Source organism: Anolis sagrei, chromosome X (genome assembly GCF_037176765.1).
Source record: "Anolis sagrei isolate rAnoSag1 chromosome X, rAnoSag1.mat, whole genome shotgun sequence".
Taxonomy (NCBI): domain Eukaryota; kingdom Metazoa; phylum Chordata; class Lepidosauria; order Squamata; family Dactyloidae; genus Anolis; species Anolis sagrei.
In genome coordinates this window covers 25867309-25889253 of record NC_090034.1, presented here as the reverse complement: position 1 = coordinate 25889253, position 21945 = coordinate 25867309, and the positions used below count along the sequence as shown (strand labels likewise).

The 21945-nt window shown below is 43.6% G+C and overlaps 2 protein-coding genes across 2 annotated transcripts in view; both read left to right on the top strand.

The window, feature by feature from the left end:
- KNOP1 (lysine rich nucleolar protein 1) overlaps nucleotides 1-21945 on the top strand; it is a 268616-nt gene that overhangs the window by 139642 nt on the left and 107029 nt on the right. The gene's annotated exons all lie outside the window — the stretch shown is intronic.
- GPRC5B (G protein-coupled receptor class C group 5 member B) overlaps nucleotides 12158-21945 on the top strand; it is a 35622-nt gene continuing 25834 nt past the window's right edge. The window contains exon 1 of the mRNA XM_067461044.1: nucleotides 12158-12273. The gene's annotated coding sequence lies outside the window, so the exon portion shown is untranslated. The remainder of the gene's footprint in view (nucleotides 12274-21945) is intronic.

Here is a 21945-nt window from a genome sequence, read left to right as displayed (position 1 = left end):
TGTGGACCCAATGCTATTCAACTCAATTCAAAATGAAATAATGCAGCTCTGCAAAATCCTGCTGATGGTATTTGTGAACACGGGCGAAACGGCTTCACCACACTAGGTGGTGCTATGTGAGCGCAAGACAGGATCCAGATTGCAAAGTCCCTCCAGCTTGCTGCAAAACTCATGGCCAGCTCTGCTTGGAATCTGGGGCAGAGCAATGCTGAGAAATTACAAGTGGCATTTTCGGAAAATGTAGACAGAGTGCAACCTGTCCAGAGAAAGACAACCCAGGTAGTTGGCAACATGCAAAACCATTCCTAGGCGGAAATGTGGAAGAGGTTTAGGACATTTCACCTAGAGAAGAGACAACTCCAGAAAGGGTGTAATAATAGCACAGCTAGAGCCGGCCTATATTCAATGGGATTAAGCAGATATTTTGCTCCTTGGAGCAGAACACCTCCTTCCATTTCATATTCAGGTCTCAAATGCAAATTGAGCTGTGCATTAGACTCGATGGTGTGTTAGACTCAAGTAAATACGGGTAATACTGTCCCCGAAGAGAGGGGAATTGTGGAGAGCAGGTGGGGAGAGATGCCGCTGCCCCGTCTGCAGTATTTGCTGTCTGAAGCAACTCTCTCATTCTGGATAATGCTAGGACTGCCTTGGCCTTGCATCTTGTCACTTTAGCTCTTGGGCAGAGATAAAGGCAGGATAAGAAATCATTACTTTAGGAAGAAACATTTCAAGAAGGGATATGGTAATACTGAAAGGGGCTGTTCAGTCATGGGACCCACTGCTGGCTAGGGATTCTGGGAGTTGTCAGCAGGGTAGTCAGTGACCTCCATGTCAGGGGTGAGGCCACTCTCCTCTGGATTTTATTCCAAACTAGCTTGGGTATCCGGGAATGCCCGGGTTATTTGAAGAAGGCATTGTTTATTTTTGGACTTGTGTATGGTCCCATTAGAAACTGGTACAGATCCATGGTTGATGGGACGCGTAGTAGTTACTTTTGGAGAATTGTGATCTTTGGAAAGGCATGACCTTGTTAGAAATAATAACCTTTTGGAAAAAATAATGCCATAACCTTTTGGCAAATGGAACTCTCCATAACCTTTTTGAAAATGGCATTCACCACCATTTTGCGAAAATCGGGAATCTCCATGAAGGGTTAAAAACTCGACTGAGTCAACCTTCTCCTTAGTGGTAAATATGCACTAGTATTTATGCAAGGCAATTAGATTTCTCAGTTGTTAAACTGATATACATATCTAGATATCTCTTTGAACTGTTAGAGACAAAGATATGCTAATGCACATACACACATATATAATATCTCAGAGTTTCAGAAGTGTTCTTTCAGTTGTCCAAAAAAAAAACACCCCTACTTTCCCTTAAAACATCATCGTTTAAATCATGCTCTCAAGAGACAAAAAATAAGTAGACTTCTTTAAAAGTAACATAGTTGGTCAGCATGCAGGCACATTGCTTATCAGTCCAGTTACAGATAAGATTTGAAGTAGTTTCTCTGTGTGGATATCACAGGGCATCTTTCTCATAATCAGCAGACCAAAGTCCAAAGCATCTCTCTGCTCTACGACTCGAATAGTCTTTGTTCTCTAAAGCATTCTGTTTCTACTGGCATGTAAACTGTACTGTTTTTACTGGCGTCTGAAAGTAAACTGTTTCTAAAATGAAGCCTGAGTCCTGAACAGTCCCAGTTCTGATCAAGTGGTCTGCAGCCCCTCCCACAACATAGAGGTAAGGGAAACTGCATACCAATACACACATATACAATACAGTAAGCAGTCTGAAATATATACAAAGAACTAGTGGAGACTTGAAGGATGTTGCTATTTCCAACAGACCCTGGATGTTAGTGATGGCACTACAAATCCCATCAGCTGGGGAGGACCTGCTCTCGGTCCCACCCCATTCACAAACGTTATCGGTGGGAACGAGAGACAGGGCCTTCTCAGTGGTGGCCCCCAGATGTGTAATTCCCTCTCCAGTGACATCAAGCTCTCCTGGTTTTCAGAAAAAAAGTTAAAGACATGGCTCTGTACTCAAGCATTTGAAGAATAAGCTATTATTCTTCAAACACAGTCTGAAAAAGGATAATGAGCAAGGATTATGGATGAATGGTTCTATGCACTTTAGATGTTTTTAATCTGTTATTATTCTATGTGTTTATTTGCATGACTATTTTAATCATTTTAGTTGAAGGGATATGTTTTATGATTATGTTTTAAACTGCACTGAATTTTGCCGAAGTTGTTAGCCACCTTGAGTCCCCCGATGGGGGTGAAAAAGGTGGGGTATAAATGAAGCAAATAAATAATAATAATAGATTTGGTGGGTTCCTGTAAACATTCTTAGGTGCCATTGAGTCTCATCCACTATCAAATCTTAAGTGCACCTCAATCTTCAAAACCCTGCAAACAAAACAAAAAAGTGTTTGCTGCCACACACACAGCACAGCAGCAAAAGGGGCCCTCTTTGTCATTCAGCCAAAAAAAAAACTACACCAAAAATACAGTGGCTGCCTGTTTTGATTTCCTTCTTCAAAAACAAACGTGTTAGAACACAAAAGCTTCCAGCAATGGAAAGGAAAACCTTGGGGTGGATCTAAGCTGCAGAATGAATCCACTTTAATTGCCTTGGTTCAATGCTATGAAGTCACAGGAGATGTCCTTTTGCAAGGCCTTGAACCTTCTCTGTCAACGCATGCTGATGGATCACCAAACTGCAAATCCCAAGATGCCATAGCATTGGGCCATGGCCGTTCAATGAGAGATGAGGTCTCTCAAAGAGGATGTCATTTCGCCCCAAAAGGCGAGCATTGGGTTTGACTAAATAGGGTACCAGATAGCAGTTCCAACAGTATTTTGTCTTCTTCCTTTTTCTGTTTATTTGAGCAACTGGTTCAGTACTACTGAGGTTGCACCCGCTTATCATCTTCATTTATAAGGATGATGATGATGATGATGATGATATGCTTTATTTATATTCTTCCCTATCTCCCCAAGAGGTCTCAGGGCAGATTACAGAACACATATATAGCAAGCATTCAGTGCCATTATACAGTTAGAAAAGACGGACAGTACATAAACAGAGGTAAAGGCTTCCCATCTTTTTCCATCTCCGGCATCTCAAGGCTGTGCTTGACTCTTGCCACAGGGGGTGCTGTTGCTCTACCTTCCATGCCGAGGAGCTTTGTTGTCCTTAGACGTCCTTCCCCACCAAAGTGGTGCCTAATTATCCACTCACATTGCTGGTTTCGAACTGCTAGGTGAGCAGAAGCTGGGCTGATGATAGGGAATTCACCCCAACCCGGGCTTGAACTGTTGACCTTTCAATCGCCAAGATTTTCAGCAGCTGGCGGTTTAACCCGCTGTGCTAAAGCCCTTGCCATTTTCCCAGATGGGTTAGCACTGAACCCTGAAACTGGCTTCTTTTCTATTACGCTTTCCCCAATGATTTGCAGGAATCGTGTAGCGCTTTGGACTACCACCTCTTGCAAATGTTGCTTCCCATATCTTCTGCTCTCAAGATGCTTTGTACCAAAACTCCCATAATCCACAACCATTGTCTTTTGCAGACTTTAGCTAATGAGAGCCATAACACAAGGCCTCTGAGGGATACCATTGTTGGACGTGTTTGGTTTGTGGAACCTTTCCCCCTCCAAGTTTTCTATTCTTTTCCCCTTTCTTTATCTATGTTACTTTTGATTATTTTATGTAATGGTCTGTGCCAAGGAAACCCTTATGTAACTGAAGCCACCTCGGGCACATGTCTCAGAACACATGGCTGCCTTGGCTGGCTGTCAAGTGCAATACGTTGCGCATGGCTAGCCTCAGCCGCGGCCTAGAAATATGAGAGTAAAGAAACAGGGAGGTTGAAGATGAGCTAGGAAAACCAGGCAAGGAAGATGGAGCTTCCCATTTATTTGACAAGCATACACACAGGGATTACCTCTCTGAATAGACTGATGGAATGCTTATTTTAAAGACTTGGTGATATAAAATGAGTTACAACAGCAATGCTGGAAAATTAGGCCATTGCCACATTGCCCCCATTTTGCTCATGGTCATGCACATTTCTTTGTGGGTTTGCTGATTGGAAATATACCGTTGACTTCTGCTTAATGAAGCAACAACTCGAGGGGAAATAACAAACAACAACTGCTTATTAAAGTCATGTGAGAGATAAACCAGAATTACTGAGTGATTTAGAACTGAAGAAAAGGTACTGTTTTTCCATTTGCTTATATTTAAGTGCCTTGTGGTTTTCAACATAACAATTGCCAGTCATAAAGATTAAGTCTAAAGTGTTGATGAGGTGAGAGTCAAGCTCCAACTGTCTGGAGATATATTGACAGAGCTCAATTGTTGCAGTTTGATACCACTTTAAGTGCACCGGATCCGGAGGAATTCTCGGATTTGTTATTTCAATAGATACTAAGAATTCTGAGCCACAGAGTCTGGTGCTGTAGCTCTTGATAATTCTATATATCTCACCCAACATCATTGCTGTCTACCTTTTAAGTTGTTTCTGTCGCAGGATTTGCTGGTACGTGAAGTGATGTATAGTTTCCGAATCACGACCTCCCCAAATCACTGCAAACTGGATAGCAAGTGTCCCAGAAGCAAGCAAAATACAGCAGAGTCCTTTCTCAGCAAAGCACAAGCTTCAGCCCACATATCAGCAGAGTCCAACTGCCAGCATCTGAATAAACTCACAGGTTCAGGTTTTGATCCAAAATATCCAGAGCCTTTCATCTTCACAGTTGCTATCTATACAAATGTACAAATAGCATACACAGATCTACTTTCCTTGTACTTGCAAACAATCAGAGTTATAAGATGGTCACATATGACATAGACTCACACAGAGTCACACAGGAGAGAGGAAGATGGATTCTTTCATCCTCCTTATGTAGCCATTGATACATCATCAGTAAGGGACTCTGACTGATCCAATCCCTTTTCAATACATCTCACATGGTTATGACTCAGCCATTAAACTATTCTCATCATAACATTCACAGTCATTACTCAGACGCTAACAATATACCACATATTCATCGAACAGTATTTTTCTTTGATTAGAAATGCTGTGTCACTTCTATCTAACAGTTTCCAACTTTTGGCAACCCCAAGACAAAGTTTTCACTGGTTTCTCTTCACCAGATTTATTCTGAAGAGGCTTTCTATTGCTTCCTGCTCTGAGGCTGAGAGCGTGTGATTTGCCCAAAGTGGGTTTCCGTGGCCATGCAAGAACTCCAACTCAAGTCTCCCAGAGTCTTCATCCACTATATCACATGGACCCAGCTACAAATTCCATGATTCCATAAAATGCAGCCATGAGAAAGTGGAACCAGTGTGAATACCATCAAGGTGGGACAGTATGTCAATAATAATGTTGGTCAAGAGAAATGTCCAGCTGTTCCATGAGTCCAAGCAGGACTGCACTGCTCTCATGGTGGCTCTTTCCTTCTCTGCTGCACCAGGACTTAGGGAGCTGTGGCTTTTCAAATGTTGCTGGACTTCAGTTCCTCTCAGTCCCAGGCAGCTTCGTTACCACCACATCTGACATCATCTTGATATCATTGCAGCCAGAACTAAGGTTGGACTGCTGTGAGTTTTATTTTGGAAATGAGGCAAGTGGAGTGTTTACATATCTGTGAATGTCCAGGGTGGGGGAAGAACCTGTATCTGTTTAAAGCAAGTGTGAATACTGCAATTAGCAAGCTTGATTAGCATTGAGTAGCCTTGCAGCTGCAAGGTCAATCAGTAAGGGTATTTGCATAAAGGTAGCTTGGCTGTTGTATCTAGAGGCATCCTTTGTTTGGGAGGTGCTAACTGGCACTTAGTTGTTTGCTGTCTGGGGTTCCCCTGTTCCTGAGTGGTGTTCTGTATTAACTGTCTTGATTTTGGTGTTTTTTAATACTGGAGAATCTGACTGTGTTCATTTTTATGGTTTCCTCCTTTCTGTTGAAATTGTCCACATGCTTGTGGAGTTTAGGTATGGCTGGTGTTGGAGAAACACACAGAACTCAACTTGTCTGGTGGCTGAATTCTAAACCTTGTTTGGAGCTCTCCGTGGTGCTGTCCGCACCTAGTTTTAAATTCTTCCAATCTTTTCCACAAAAACCAGTTGACTGATGTGATGCACCCAGTGAAAATTTTCCAATGAACTATCTTTGAGATTAAATTTTTTATGTGTTTGGGGGGAACTTTTAAAAAGTTAGGATTTCCCCAAACCTTTTTTATGCTGCCATTTTTGCTACAGAAGGACTCACAGCCAGAGCCGTTTTTATGTGAATATTTATTATCTCTTATCATTATTATTTAATGGAAACATATCTGTGTACACAGCACTTTGTAAAAAAACATCTCAATAGGTTTCTGCCTCTGTGTAGCTTGCAATCTGAAACCTGACGTGGGAAATACAAAAAAGGAAAGGGCAAGAATATGGGAATACATGGGAAGATAAACTCAGGGATGAGCAAGCATTGATTTCCCCTCTTTTTTTCCTTTGTAACTTTCCATATAACCCCAGTGGTCTGGGTGGCATTTCCCAATTCAGCATTTTCTCAATGTTTTGTACTCCAACCCTCACCATTCCTTTATTTTTCTCATATATATATTAGCTTTTCGCATGTAAGACCCCAGGTTGTGCCAGTCAGGTTTCATATGATATTGCTTCTAGCACCCACTCTTTGCTTGATATTCAAGCAGTGCTTCTTGTACATCAGAGCACAGTCCAAGGTAACTCCCAGGTATTTGGGAGTGCTGCAATACTCCAGTGGGATTCTTTCCCAGGTAATGCTCAGAGCTCGAGATGCTGAGGATCACAACCATACATAGTGAAGGCATCCGCCCTTGTGCTTTGCTATTCTGCTTCTGATTATGCTTGGCCAGTGTGGAACATATCTCACCACGCTAAAACAGTGGATGTAGCTCTTAATAAGACATGCCGCATTATCACAGGATGTCTACACCCTACACTACTGGAGAAATTATACTGTTGCACCACTTGACATCCACCGGGAAGTAGCAGCCAGCAATGAAAGGACCAAGGCAGTGACATCTCTGGCCCATCCTTTGTTCAGATATCAGCCAGCATGCCAATGCCTTAAATCAAGAAATAGTTTTCTAAGATCTACAGAGATACTTGCAGGAATACCTCAGCATGCAAGAGTCTAAAAGTGGCAGGCTAGAACCCGGAACCTCAACTCATGGCTGATTCTGAATGAGAGGCTCCCTCCTGGGCACACAGAAGAGGGGGTGTCTTGGAAGGCTCTGAACAGACTGGGCTCTGGCACCACAAGATGCAGAGCCAAACTTTAAAAAATGGGCTCACAAAGTGGAGTCCACAACATGCGAGTGTGGAGAAGAGCAAACTACAGACAACCTATTACAATGCAGTCTGAGCCCTGCCACATGTACAGTGGAGGACTTTTTATAGCGACACCAGAGGCACTCCAAGTGGCCAGCTACTGTCAAAGGACATTTAGTATAATGCCAAGTTTTTATACTTTGTGTTTTTTAAATACATTACAACTTTACTCTCAGTTCACCTCTGATACGATAAATAAATAAACATTTAAGACAAACTTGGCACTTAAGTATCCATGGGTTATTTTTTAATGCACAAGTCATTCTTGCTGCAGGAATAAGCCTAACCACCAAGAAAAGTGACACTTGGCAAACAAAACTGAATACCCAGTTCCTTTACCTCATCAGTATTTTAAGCTGGATCATGATGGGTATGTGTACCATATTTGGTCCAGATCCATTGTTGGAGGGATTCATACAGCTCTCTGGATGTGGGTGGACTATGACTCCCATCATCCTCTATCACACACCCCAACCCCTCAATTGTTTTATGTTGGATCGTAATAGGAATCTGTGCCAAGTTTGTCCATATGCATCAAATCGTGTAGGAGCCTTTGGGTAGCAAACATACTCATAAATAAATAAATAAATAATATACAGGGGGGAGCTTTTGTAAATTGGTTTATGGTCTTAAAATGTGTGAGCTGAATAAAAGTTGTTAGTACTTAAAAGTACTAGTACTTTCCAGTAAAAGTACTAGGGACCGTGGTAGCACAGTGGGTTAAGCCACTAGCTGCAGACTGGAAGGTTAGCAGTTCGAAGCCGCGAGTTGAGGAGAGCTCCCGCTGTTAGCCCTAGCTTCTGCCAATCTAGCAGTTCGAAAGTATGCAATGTGAGTGGATCAATAGGTACCACCTTAGCGGGAAGGTAAAAGGTGCCCATGCAGCCATGCCGGCAAAACATGACCAGGAGGGTCTATGGACAACGGACTCCTCGGCATGACAAATGGAACAAGAGTACTTCTCGATGGCCAGAGTTGAGCATTGCCTCCAGATGCAGGAGATGGAAAAGGAAACCTTTGCCTTTGTTTGTATTGTTTGTCATTGTTGTTACTGTATAGAAGGCATTGAATGTTTGCCATATATGTGTATACTGTAATTCGCTCTGAGATAGAGCAGAATATAAATAAAGTGTATTATTATTATTGTTATTATTATTATTATTATTATTATTATTATGTGCTAAAAGGTATTGCCTTATTCAATGCCTACAATTAAGTCATGTACTATTGCTTTCGTCTTCCTCTAAGCTTATATACAATATGCGGCCACATTAGACCCTACAGAGGAGCACTTTAAAAGGAAAGACTCCGCCTTTTGGTTGAGAAGAATCAAAGTGGGAACATTCTGGGCGATTTGAACGATGAGGTCAATGCATGGCCCTCAACTTATTTCTAAAGTTCTTTTTTGAAGGAAGAGATGTGTGCTTTTTTTTCTCTTTAACTGAGAATTAAAAGTCCCAAGGAAAGCCGCAGGGGGTGGATTCCCGCACAAGACACAGCGGCAAGCTTGAGGGAGTTTGGAAAGGGCATTCAGGCATCACATTCCCTTGTGTAATGCTGTTAAAGTGGAGTCATTCTGCAGAAGAGATGAACCACTGAAAGCTTGGATGTTTTATCACTTTTGTTTTTGAAGAAGGAATCCTAATAAGCAGGCATCAGCTGCAATGCCCAAATTGTACCAAGTGCACCTTTTGCTGCTGCGAACGCATTACATTCATCAGCAAATACCTTTTTTGGTTTCAGGGTTTTGAAAATAGAATCATAGAATCATAGAATCATAGAATCAAAGAGTTGGAAGAGACCTCATGGGCCATCCAGTCCAACCCCCTGCCAAGAAGCAGGAATACTGCATTCAAATCACCCCTGACAGATGGCCATCCAGCCTCTGTTTAAAAGCTTCCAAAGAAGGAGACTCCACCACACTCCGGGGCAGAGAGTTCCACTGCTGAACGGCTCTCACAGTCAGGAAGTTCTTCCTCATGTTCAGATGGAATCTCCTCTCTTGTAGTTTGAAGCCATTGTTCCGCGTCCTAGTCTCCAGGGAAGCAGAAAACAAGCTTGCTCCCTCCTCCCTGTGGCTTCCTCTCACATATTTATACATGGCTATCATATCTCCTCTCAGCCTTCTCTTCTTCAGGCTAAACATGCCCAGCTCCTTAAGCCGCTCCTCATAGGGCTTGTTCTCCAGACCTTTTATCATTTTAGTCGCTCTCCTCTGGACACATTCCAGCTTGTCAATATCTCTCTTGAATTGTGGTGCCCAGAATTGGACACAATATTCCAGATGTGGTCTAACCAAAGCAGAATAGAGGGGTAGCATTACTTCCTTAGATCTAGACACTATGCTCCTATTGATGCAGGCCAAAATCCCATTGGCTTTTTTTGCCGCCACATCAAATTGATGGCTCATGTTTAACTTGTTGTCCACGAGGACTCCAAGATCTTTTTCACACGTACTGCTCTCGAGCCAGGCATCCCCCATTCTGTATCTTTGCATTTCGTTTTTCCTGCCAAAGTGGAGTGTCTTGCATTTGTCACTGTTGAACTTCATTTTGTTAGTTTTGGCCCATCTCTCTAATCTGTCAAGATCGTTTTGAATCCTGCTCCTGTCCTCTGGACTATTGGCTATCCCTCCCAATTTGGTGTCGTCTGCAAACTTGATGATCCTGCCTTCTAACCCTTCATCCAAGTCATTAATAAAGATGTTGAACAGGACCGGGCCCAGGACAAAACCCTGCGGCACTCCACTCGTCACTTCTTTCCAGGATGAAGAGGAAGCATTGGTGAGCTTCCAGTTTCTCATGCGGGCACATGAGAGAACCCTCTCACAGATGGTAAAACATCCGGGCGTCTCCTGGGCAACATCCTTGAGGAAGCATTGGTGAATAGAGGTGCGTATTAGATTTGATGGCGCATGAGACCAGTTATAATCCAGCTCAAAGCCGTTGATCTACATTCTGAAACTGGATTATATGGAAGTGTAGACTCGGGCCCCATATCATCCAGATGACTGAAGCAAATGGTCCACATGATCTGTTTGAACTGGATTAGATGAGTCTGCACTGCCATATCACTTTAACTTTGAATATGCATTGAATATATTTGAATGTCTTTTAACTGTGAATTTAAAAAAAATTGTTTATATTTAATTCTGCTTTGATGTTTGTATATTTTAAATTCTGTGCTAATGCTTTGCTGTTATGCTGCTATGAGTCTCCTAGATAAGGAGTCAAGCGGAGAACTAAGTGATACAGAAGGCTCCCAAACACCTGGCGCTATGGAAATCAACAAAGGTCTTCATTGACAGATCAGAATAAAAAAAATAGGCATCACAGGTCAGAGCAATTACATTGGAAAGTTGGGGAGATAATTCATGAGAAACAAAATGCTTTCATGGGTGACTATTAATTAGTAAGTTGTTTACCTAAGAGTGAGTTCCGGTAATATAGTGTTCAAGTGAGGAGCTAGGCCTGAGTTCTCTGGTTCTTGTATTAAGTCAAGTCTTTGGTTTTGGATTAAAGTATTCTGGAAGTTTCTCTGTTCCTGTTTTTGTATTCATGATCAAGTGGTCATAGGGGTTTCCTGGCCTGGAGTGCAACATGTTAGTGTTATATATTATTGCATTATTAGCATTATATTGTATTGCATTATAATATTACTATCAATATCGATATCTATATATCTATATCTATATATAATTAAAGTAGGCAAAAGTTTCCCCTGACATAAAGTCTAGTCGTGTCTGACTCACAGGGTTGGTGCTCATCTCCATTTCTAAGCTGAAGAGCTGGCATTGTCCGTAGACACCTCCTAGGTCATGTGGCCAGTATGACTGCATGAAGCACTGTTACCTTCCCACAGGAGCCCCCAGTGGCACAATGGGTTAAACCTTTGTGCCAGCAGGACTGCCGACCAAAAGGTCAGCAGTTCGAATCCTGGGAGCAGGGTGAGCTCCTGTCTGCCAACTCCAGCTTCTCATGCGGGCACATGAGAGAACCCTCTCACAGATGGTAAAACATCTGGGTGTCTCCTGGGCAACATCCTTGCAGATGGTCAATTCCCTCACACCAGAAGTGACTTGCAGTTTTTCAAGTAGCTCCTGACATGAAAAAGAACCTTCCTGCAGAAGCAGTACCTATTAATCTATTCAAATTTGTATGTTTTTGAACTGCTAGTTTGGCAGAAGCTGGGAGCTTACCCTGCTTCCAGGATTCAAACTGCCAACCTTTTGGTCAGCAAGTTCAGCAGCTCAGCGATTTAACCCACTGTGCCAAGGGGCCCAGTATTATAGAATCATAGAGTTGGAAGAGACCTCATGGGCCATCCGGTCCAACCCCTTGCCAAGAAGCAGGAACATTGCATTTGTAAGACCCCTGAAAGATGGCCATCTATTGTATTGTATTGCATTATAATACTATATGTGTAGATATTATTATATATTATATTATTAGCATAGCACAATATGAGTATTATCTGATTGGTTACGTTTTATTTAATTTAGGTGTCATGTTACAATGTGTTTTAATATGTTGGATTAGTTCGAGTTATTTTGTTTGTATTTGTTGTTGTATCGAGGCATTGAATGTTTGCCTTGCTTTTGTTCTTCCTCCTAACCGAGAGCGAACTCTGAATGCAGCAGAGGCTGTTTTTTGTGTGTTCCTTCCTTCGGGGGCGGGGCTTCTCCTAGTAAGGGGCGTGTGGGCGGGGCTTGGCCGGGGAAAGGGGCGGGGCTTGTGCCTGGGCGGGATGGGGTGGCGCTGCAGAGCCGAGCCGAGCTCAGAGAGAAAGAAGCGCGTCGGGGCTGAGCTCGGCGGTCCCGCTCCTCCTGCGCCCAGCCCCGGGTGGGGGGCTCCTGCGACGGGAGGCAGAGGCAGAAGCAGCCCGGTGAGTGAGGGAGTGAGTGAGTGAGGGCTCTTTCCGCTGAAGAGTCTCTCGCTCTGTTTTGCAGGCATGGGCCAACTTTGTCCCTCCAGGTGTTTTGGACTTCAACTCCCACAATTCCAAACAGCCGGTAGGAATTGTGGGAGTTGAAGTCCAAAACACCTGGAGGGACAAAGTTGGCCCATGCCTGCTGTATTGTGTGACTTTTGGGTTGATGGAGAAAGCCATTAGGAAACCCTCCTTCTCTTCTCCCCCGCCCCCCCCCCTTTGCAAACCCCCTTGTTTTGGCCCAAGGCCATTCATTACAGGTCTCCAGGTGCATCCAAACCCAAACAACCCACTGATCACAAACTCAGCCTTGCTCAAAGCATCCAAACAGGATGGTTCCCCTCTTTTGGTTTCCTGAATTGCAGCTGAAGCATCTCCTGCAGAGTCAGAAGATGGGATCTCCTCATCCCATTAGGGAATGCTCCCTTTCTGAGGGACCTTCCACATAGCCCTCTATCCCAGGCCCCTTCCATACCCTTCCATACTGGAATATATGGCTGTGTGGACTCAGATAACCCAGTTCAAAACCAATATTCTGGGATTTTCTGCCTTGATATTCTGGGATATATGACTGTGCAGAAGCCCCCCCCCCCCCCCCCCCCAATGATCTGCTTTGAACTGGAATATATAATAATACAAAAACTTTTTTTTCGTGTCAGGAGCGACTTGAGAAACTGCAAGTTGCTTCTGGTGTGAGAGAATTGGCTGTCTGCAAGGACATTGCCAAAGGAACGTCCAGATGTTTTGATGTTTTACCATCTTTGTGGGAGGCTTCTCTCATGTCCCCGTATGAGGAGCTGGAGCTGATAGAGGGAGCTCATCCGCGCTCTCCCAGGATTCGAACCTACGACCTGTCGGTGTATTCAGTCCTGCCAGCACAGGGGTTTAACCCATTGCGTCACCAGGGGCTCCACATTAATAATAATAATAATAATAATAATAATAATACATCTTTATTTTTATCCCACCCTATCTACCTCCACGAGAGGACTCTGGGCGGTTTACAACATTCAATGTTGTGAGAAGCCAAAGCGAGACAGAAATAACCAACCCCCAACACTAATCTACATCAAAAATAACACATTATACTGCAATATTACCAGTAATATTACAAGTACTATAATACAAAATTATTATATCATTATTATATATTATTGTATCATACTATATTATTATGCCACAAAATATATAACACACTACCGGTCCATTATACTGTTAGTATTATATAATATATTGTACCATATCTTCCCTTGTAGTATATACAATATACAATATATTGTATTACAACATTAGTAATATTACATGGAGCCCCTAGTGGTGCAGCGAGTTAAACCGCTGAGCTGCTGAACTTGCTGACTAAAAGCTTGGCAGTTCAAATCCACGGAGTGGGGTGAGCTTCCGCTGTTCGCTCCAGCTTCTGCCAGCCTAGCAGTTTGAAAACATGCAAATGTGAGAAGATCATTAGGTTCTGCTCCAGCAGGAAGGTAACGGTGCTCCATGCAGTCATATGACCTTGGAGGGGTCTATGGACAATGCTGGCTCTTCGGCTTAGAAATGGAGATGAGCACCAACCCCCTGACATAACTGGACTTAATGTCAGGGGAAACCTTTACCTTTACCTACTACATTTTCCTATTGGTATTATATAATATATTGAACCATGTCTTGTAGTATATACAGTATATTATATTACAACATTATTAAAATTACATACAATATACCAGCATTATATGGTATATTGAATATATGTCAGCGTGGACTCGGATAACCCAACTTAAAGCAGAAAATGTGGGATTTTAGTCAGCTGTGTGAAAGGGGCCCCAGATAACCCAGCTCAAAGCAGATCTTGTGGGATTTTTTTGCCTTGATATTCTGGGTTATATGGCTGTGCAGAAGGACCCCAGAATATCAGGACAGAAAATCCCATAATATCGGCTTTGAACGGGGTTATCTGAGTCCACACTGCCATATATTCCATTTCAAAGCAGAAAATGTGGGATTTTATTCAGCTGTGTGGAAGGGCCTGAGACTGGAAGCGAACTGGTCTAGGGGAGGGGGCCAGACTTGGGTGGCTGAGAGGGCTGCAGACTCAGTTCCAGTCCTGAAAACCATGCTCCAATGCGCACACGAAAACACATCTTAGAGCACAGTCCTCTGTCTTCCACACCTGGAGTCTGCTTGACTGGTGTAGTAAATGTAAGTACAATAGAACGGAGCTTGGAAAGATGACTTTATTGAATTCTCAGAATTCTAGTATCACCCCTTGCGGTCCAAAGCAGTTTTTCAAAGTACAACTCTAAGGACCCGATCACATTAGGAAATCAGGTCCCGTCACACAATGTATTCCCCATCCCGTCCATATTCCATTGGAATCCGCCTGCAATGCATTTTGCAGGCGGAATTCTAATTGTGTTTTTGGAAAGGCTATGGATCCTTCTGTTGCTGAAGCACTGCTTTTGTGTGTGATAGCAAAATCTGTACGCATGCATCCCATGAGTGAGGATAATTTTTAATAGAGTGATGCAGGGGGTGTTTTGAATGGATTGGGAGGAGCCAGCCTTCCGGGGTGAGATGAGTCAAAGCTCAGTGTTTTCCAATAATAAGAACTGGAATAATAATCAGGCGTGATGAGGAAGGAGAGGATGTATCCCGTCTCCATAGAGTATGCATGCAGTCCTAAAAAAATAGAGGATACATACTGATATGAATGGGTTATATCCCAATGTGATAAGGTCCCCAGTCCCCTGCAAGCGCTGCTGCACCGTAGGGTCAAAGCAATGGCATCCGAGTGCTTTTTCTGTTCACCAAAGGTCTCAGGACCCCCAGGTTGAACTCAAGCCCTTTTCTACACTGCCGTATAATCCAGTTCAAAGCAGGTAATCTGGATTGTATATAGTGTTGTAGAAGGGGACTCATATAATCCAGTTCAAAGCAGATCATGTGGATTATCCCCCAAGAAAGATCCCTAAGGGAGGGGGCTCCCAAACACAGCAGGCCCCCCTTTGCAGTTTTTGAAGGAGAATATAGTCGCAGCCCTGGCATCAAAAGTTCCCTTTGCTGCACGAGAAAGCAAAGAAAGCCTTGTTGTATTCTTGTTCTGTCAGGTCAGAGTCCAAAGTAACTTTGGGGTGATTGTTGCCACCCCGTCCTTCTGGGCTTGCATTGAGAGCGAGGGGCATCATATGCACACATTTCCCAGCGACTTTATCATTTATTTATTTATTTATTTATTTATTTAAAACATTTCTATTTTGCCCTTCTCACCCCGAAGGGGACTCAGGACGGTGCACAACATATAAACGGCAAACATTCAGTGCGGAAACGTATTATACCATACACATACAGAAGCATTAAAATCACATATCTTGACATTAAAATCCACTAGCCCGGATACTGGCTTGGACTCTGTGGCTGAGATGTTTGAAATCCATTTCCTAAGCATTGCCCTGCCTTATGAATGTCGTTATTTATTATGCATATTTATATTGGTTTATGCAGTGTATTTGTGCAATGTGTTTTTGTTTACTTGTTTGGGTTGGGGTGGTGGTGTTGTGCTCTTGTATTATGTCATTTCTGTTTTTTAACTATTTGTTTGCCGCTTTGAGTCCCACCAATGGGAGAAAAGCGGGATATGAATAAATAAATATGAACCTTTATTATTTATGCATTTATTTATTTGTCCTGAAGGGGACTCAAGGTGGCGTTACATACAAGCAACAATTTTATGCTTAAATCACAATATACACTTAAATAAATACTAAAATAGAATTAAAAAGTACATTGAAACGATTAAAACATTTAAAAACAATACATTCAGAGTTAAACATGTAATCCACGAGCGTAATCCGGGCCGTTCCAATGGTCATTGCACATTGTTCCAAGACTTATCTATTTCACAAATTCTCTAAAGGCTTGCTCTCAAAGCCACGTTTTCACGCTTTTGCAGAAGGGAGGGGCTAATCTAACATCTCTGGGGAGGGAGTTCCACAGCTGAGGGGCCACCACTGAGAACGCCCTGTCTCTCGTCCCTGCCAGTTGCACCTGCAAGGGAGGTGAGACCGAGAGCAGGGCTTCCCCAGGTGATCTTGCACTCCACAGTGGTTCATAGAGGGAGATACGTTCGGACAGATAAGCTGGGCCGGAACCGTTTAAGATCTGAGAAGATGGTCACTGAGGGACACTTTTTTGCTCCTGCAAAGGAGACCCAACCCTTAATCAAATTTGAAATAGGGGCTGCTCTTTGCCCACCTTGGCCCTGTTATACTACTGTCCTGGGAGAAAGTTGGCACAGAAACTGGTACTTTGACTGGGTGTCTCTTGAACAGAGGAATGATTTGAAATAAATTTATAATTTCCAGCCTTAAGAAAGTGCAGAGCATTCTTGGGAATCCATCGCACTCTGGATAACTCTTCTCTGAATTATTGCCATTTGGCAGACAGTACAGGTTGACAAAGTCAAGGACAAACAGATGGAGAGAGAGTGTTTATCCTATAGCTGGGGCTGTTTGAACTCCATGGCTTTGCATTGATGTGGCATTGGGGACTGTTCTGTGGTGGTGGGAGTGTGGGGCGATGGATGTGTTGTTTTGTGGTGTGTGCTGGGGAAGGCATTTAATTTCGTTGTGCAATAGCACAGTGTCAATAAAGCTATTCTATTCTATTTGCCTTCCTCATCCTCCTTGCAAACCAAAAGGACCAGGAAAGCTTTGAGGGTGCCAACTCAGCGCTCTCCTCTTTGTGCAACTGCTTCAGGAATAAATAGGTTGGTGACACTTCCTCTGTGCTGAGGAATGGCTCTCTTGAAGCATTGATCCAATTGCAGGTTTTGGTATTGATGAAAGGAAGAGCCTCCCTCCCAAGGCCCTGAAGTTGGGTCCCCAGCCAAAGCCCAAATATTCATGTGCAAGCTTTAAAAGTACACTGAACTCTTTCCTCATCTTCTGACTATTGGCGGAAGAGGAAACACAAGAGTGTTTGTTGTCATTCCTGTCCCAAGGCGTAGAACGATGGGGTCCCAAAACAAAAGAAAAGGAGGGTTTGGGGAAAGAGAAGCAGAATGTAAACAAACTGTGTATATGCTGTGTATATGGCCATGTTCCAGTATCATTATTTCCTGATATTTCACCTGCATCTGTGGCTAATTGCATCTTCAAAGGCATCTTCAGAGGTTTGTTCAGAGGTCTGTTGGAAATGAGGCAAGCGGAGTGTATGTATATCTGTATATATAGGAAGAACCCTTGTCTGTTTGAAGCAAGTATAAATGTTGAAATTGGAAAACTTGATGATGATGATAATAATAATAATAATAATAATAATAATAATAATAAAAACACATCAAACTACTCTGGGACTTCCAAATTCAGACTGATAGAGTTTTGGAGCACAATACTCCTGACACACGGTCGTGTTAAAAAAACCAAGTATGGATCATTGATGTTGCAATCCCAGGTGACAGCAGGGTTAAAGAGAGACAACTGGAAAATCTGACACGATATGAGGATTTAAAGATTGAACTGCAAAGACTCTGGCACTAGCCAGTCAAGGTGGTCCCAGAGGTGATCAACACACTGGGTGCAGTGCCTAAAGACCTTGGCCTGCACTTAAACACAATCAGTGCTGACAAAATTACCATCTGCGAGCTGCAGAAGGTCACCCTACTTGGATCTGCATGCATTATTTACCGATACATCACACAGTCCTAGACACTTGGAAAGTGTTCGATGTGTGATCCAATACAACAGCCAGCACAATGATCTTGTTTGCTGTGGACTCATCTTGTTGTGTTTCAAATAATAATAATAATAACAACAACAACCCGTCCTCTCTCCCCGAAAAGACTCAGGGTAGTTTACAGAAATAGCAAAAATGGCAAACGTTCAATGCCCAAAAACAGATTTATTTATTTATCGTGTCATCAGCAACCATTGTATTACAATTCTAACAGTGCAAAACATACACAGAGATTAAAAAAAAAACACAACACAGATTTTGCAAATTTGGTATTTGGTTAAATGTCCTTTGACCAGTATCTGGCCACTTGGAGTGCCTCTGGGGTTGCCGCAAGAAGGTCCTCCATTGTGCATGTGGCAGGGCTCAGGGTGCATTGCAGCAGGTGGTCAGTGGTTTCTTCTTCTCCGCACTCGCATGCCAAGGATTCCACCCTGTAGCCCCATTTCTTAAGATTGGCTCTGCATCTCGTGGTACCAGAGCGCAATCTGTTCAGCGCCTTCCAAGTCGCCCAGTCCTCTGTGTGCCCAGGGGGGAGTCTCTCATCTGGTATCACCCATGAATTGAGGTGCTGGGTTTGGGCCTGCCACTTTTGGACTCTCGCTTGCTGGGGTGTTCCAGCGAGTGTCTCTGTAGATCTAAGAAAACTATGTCTTGATTTAAGTCATTGACGTGCTGGCTGATACCCAAACAGGGGATGAGCTGGAGATGTCTCTGCCTTGGTCCTTTCACTATTGGCTGCTACTTCCCGGCGGATGTCAGGTGGTGCAATATCGGCTAAGCAGTGTAATTTCTCCAGTGGTGTGGGTCGCAGACACCCTGTGATAATGCGGCATGTCTCATTAAGAGCCACATCTACTGTTTTAGTGTGGTGAGATGTGTTCCACACTGGGCATGCATACTCAGCGGCAGAGTAGCATAGCGCAAGGGCAGATGTCTTCACTGTGTCTGGTTGTGATCCCCAGGTTGTGCCAGTCAGCTTTCGTATGATGTTGTTTCTAGCGCCCACTTTTTGTTTGATGTTCAGGCAGTGCTTCTTGTAGGTCAGAGCACAGTCCAAAGTGACTCCCAGGTATTTGGGTGCGCTGCAATGCTCCAGTGGGATTCCTTCCCAGGTAATCCTCAGAGCTCGGGATGCTTGTCTGTTCTTAAGGTGAAAGGCGCATGTTTGTGTTTTAGATGGATTAGGGATCAGTTGGTTTTCCCTGTAATAGGCAGTAAGAGCACCTAGAACTTCGGAGAGCTTCTGTTCTACCATCTCAAAGCTCCCTGCTTGAGCGGTAATGGCACGATCATCAGCATAGATGAAACTCTCTGTTCCTTCTGGCAGTGGCTGGTCATTTGTGTAGATGTTGAATATGGATGGAGCAAGCACGCAGAAGCGACCAGCCCAAAAACAGATAAACAACGATTAGGGCAAAACATGAATTAAAATAAACTCAATGTAACTTTTGAAGAACCAAAGCCAAGGGTTAAGCTACAGAAACATAATAAATACAAGAAGTCAGACCAATTAAACATTTATTTTACTCTCTATACATTAAAAGCATAATATACTGGTAATATATCATGTCAGCAGGCTAAGGAAGTATCCAATTCATTGAGTAGCCTTGCAGCTGCAGAGTCAATCAGTATTGTTGCCTGAAGGCATTTTTTGCCAACCACAGATGCAGGCGAAACGTCAGGAAGCAATGCTACTGGAACATAGCCATACAGCCCAAAAAACATTCAGCAGCCCTGTGATTTTGGCCATGAAAGCCTTTGACAACACATATGTAATATGCTGGTTCAATGCAGAGTTCTCCAATCTGGCAATCTCCTCTGGACTCTTAGCCTTCGTTTTGGATGGTGGGTATAATGTCAGGTTCTCTGTCTGATAGGGCAGGTTGTTGTTGTTACGATTATAAATTCAGCTCAGATGGAGCCCAAAGTCTGTTCATCTCGAAAGGGAAACAGATTATATAGACCCCCCTTCTCTCTCTCTCTCTCTCTCTCTCTCTCACACACACACACACACACACACATGCACACATGCACACACACACAGCACTATAACACTTTGTTGCCATTCATCTCCCCAGAGAATTACCTGGTGACAGACGGCAGTCTGGGGTGGGAGATTAGGCTGGATGTAGGACAGACAGAGCGCAGCGGAGTGGGGAGAGTAGTGGGCAGCCTCCAGGGATGTGTGGGCCAAGCGCCAGGACAAAGGGGGAGTGGGCCTCTGTCAGAGGGGCGGCCTGGACATTGGCTTGGCCATCAATGGGCGGCTGCGAGCTCCAAAGGCAGCTGGGACTATGGGATGAAAGGACCAGGAGGCCATCCTGGGGATTATCATATGCATGTTTCTCCCTCCCTCTCTCTCTCTCTTTCTCAGTTCATCAAGCAAGATTGTTTGTCTTTTTTTCTATAGGTGTTTATTTGTCTGTCCTAACATCAAACTGACCTCATAAGACAGCCACAGAGAAGTGAGCTTTGAAAGACCGAGGGCATGAATGGATTGGGTGCTGCAAAAGCTTCCCCTCCCTCTTTAATTTCACCCTGGGCCATTGGGAATGATGGGGCAAGGGACTATGTTTGTGCAGGAGAGAAAGGGAGAGGGATTTGAGCCACCACGAAGTCTCCCCCGCCCCTTGCAGCTTCATCTGTTTGTCTATTTCATGGGCACCCTTAAAAACAAAGTGTCATGGAGCGTAACACTCACTGGCACTGGTTCTCTTCTTTCTGCTTGTTTACCCCAAATGCTGCAACCGGATTTCCCTTGCTGTGAGTTTTTCGGGTTATATGGCCATGTTCCAGCAGCATTCTCTCCTGACGTGTTATCTGCATCTGTGGCTAATGGCATCTTCAGAGGCCTGTTGAGGGTGGGGCTAGTGGAGTATATATATATACCAGTGGAATAATGTCAAGGGTGGGAGAAAGAACCCTTTTCTGTTAGTAGCAAGTGTTAATATTGCAGCTAGCAAGCTTGAGTAGCATTGAGTAGTCTTGCAGCAGCAAAGTCAATCAGTGAGAGCAGTTGTATGGAGGAAGCTTGGTTGTTGTACTTAGAGACATCTTCTGTTTGGGAAGTGTTAACTGGCACTTGGTTGTTTGCTATCTGGAGTTCCCCTGTTTCTGAGTAGTGTTTTTTATTTACTGACTTGATTGTGGTATTTTTTTGATACTTCTAACCAGATTTTGTTCATTTTCATGGTTTCTTTGTGTTGAAATCTGTTGAGAAACACCAGACTCAAGACAGTAAATTAAGAACACCACTCGGAAATTGTGGGAGTTGAAGTCCAAAACACCTGGAGGGCTGAAGTTTGCCCATGCCTCTTGAAGTTCGTATTAAACGTCTTGATCATTTGGATTTGGACTTGAGGAGAAGAGTTGAAAGTCGCCAGTGCTCATCACTTTCAAAAAAGAGATTTTGGAATCATGATGATCCGCCGCATGCCTAGAAAAGGCTGCTGCCACTCTTGTTGCTGAATAGCTTGCCTGTCCCTGAGCTGGGAAGTGTGCATCCATCTCGGGTTCCAAAGTCCTTCTGTCATCTAAAAATACATTGGTGGTATTTTTGCTCTGCCTCTCCTTGTCTCTGAGAGGGGTCATCATTCCTCTTGCAGGCAGCTGTAGAGGTGCAGAGTGCTCCGTGTGCCATCGCATTATGCCAACGGAGAGGAAACCGTTGTGGCATTTCTGCGCGCAAAGCACACTGACGTTATTCATTATTATGACAGGGTGACATCTCTTCAGTGGCTGCTTGGTCTCTGCTTAGCTGTCTCTTGCTCCTGGTCCCAGAGCTTATTCTTCTGGATCTGGCTCAGAAAGTCTGGGCAGAAATCTGACTTGCAAGCCCCTCTGGCATCCTGCTGCATGTTGGGGCTGCTTTTGTTCTGCAGCCGCAGCAGGGAGAAA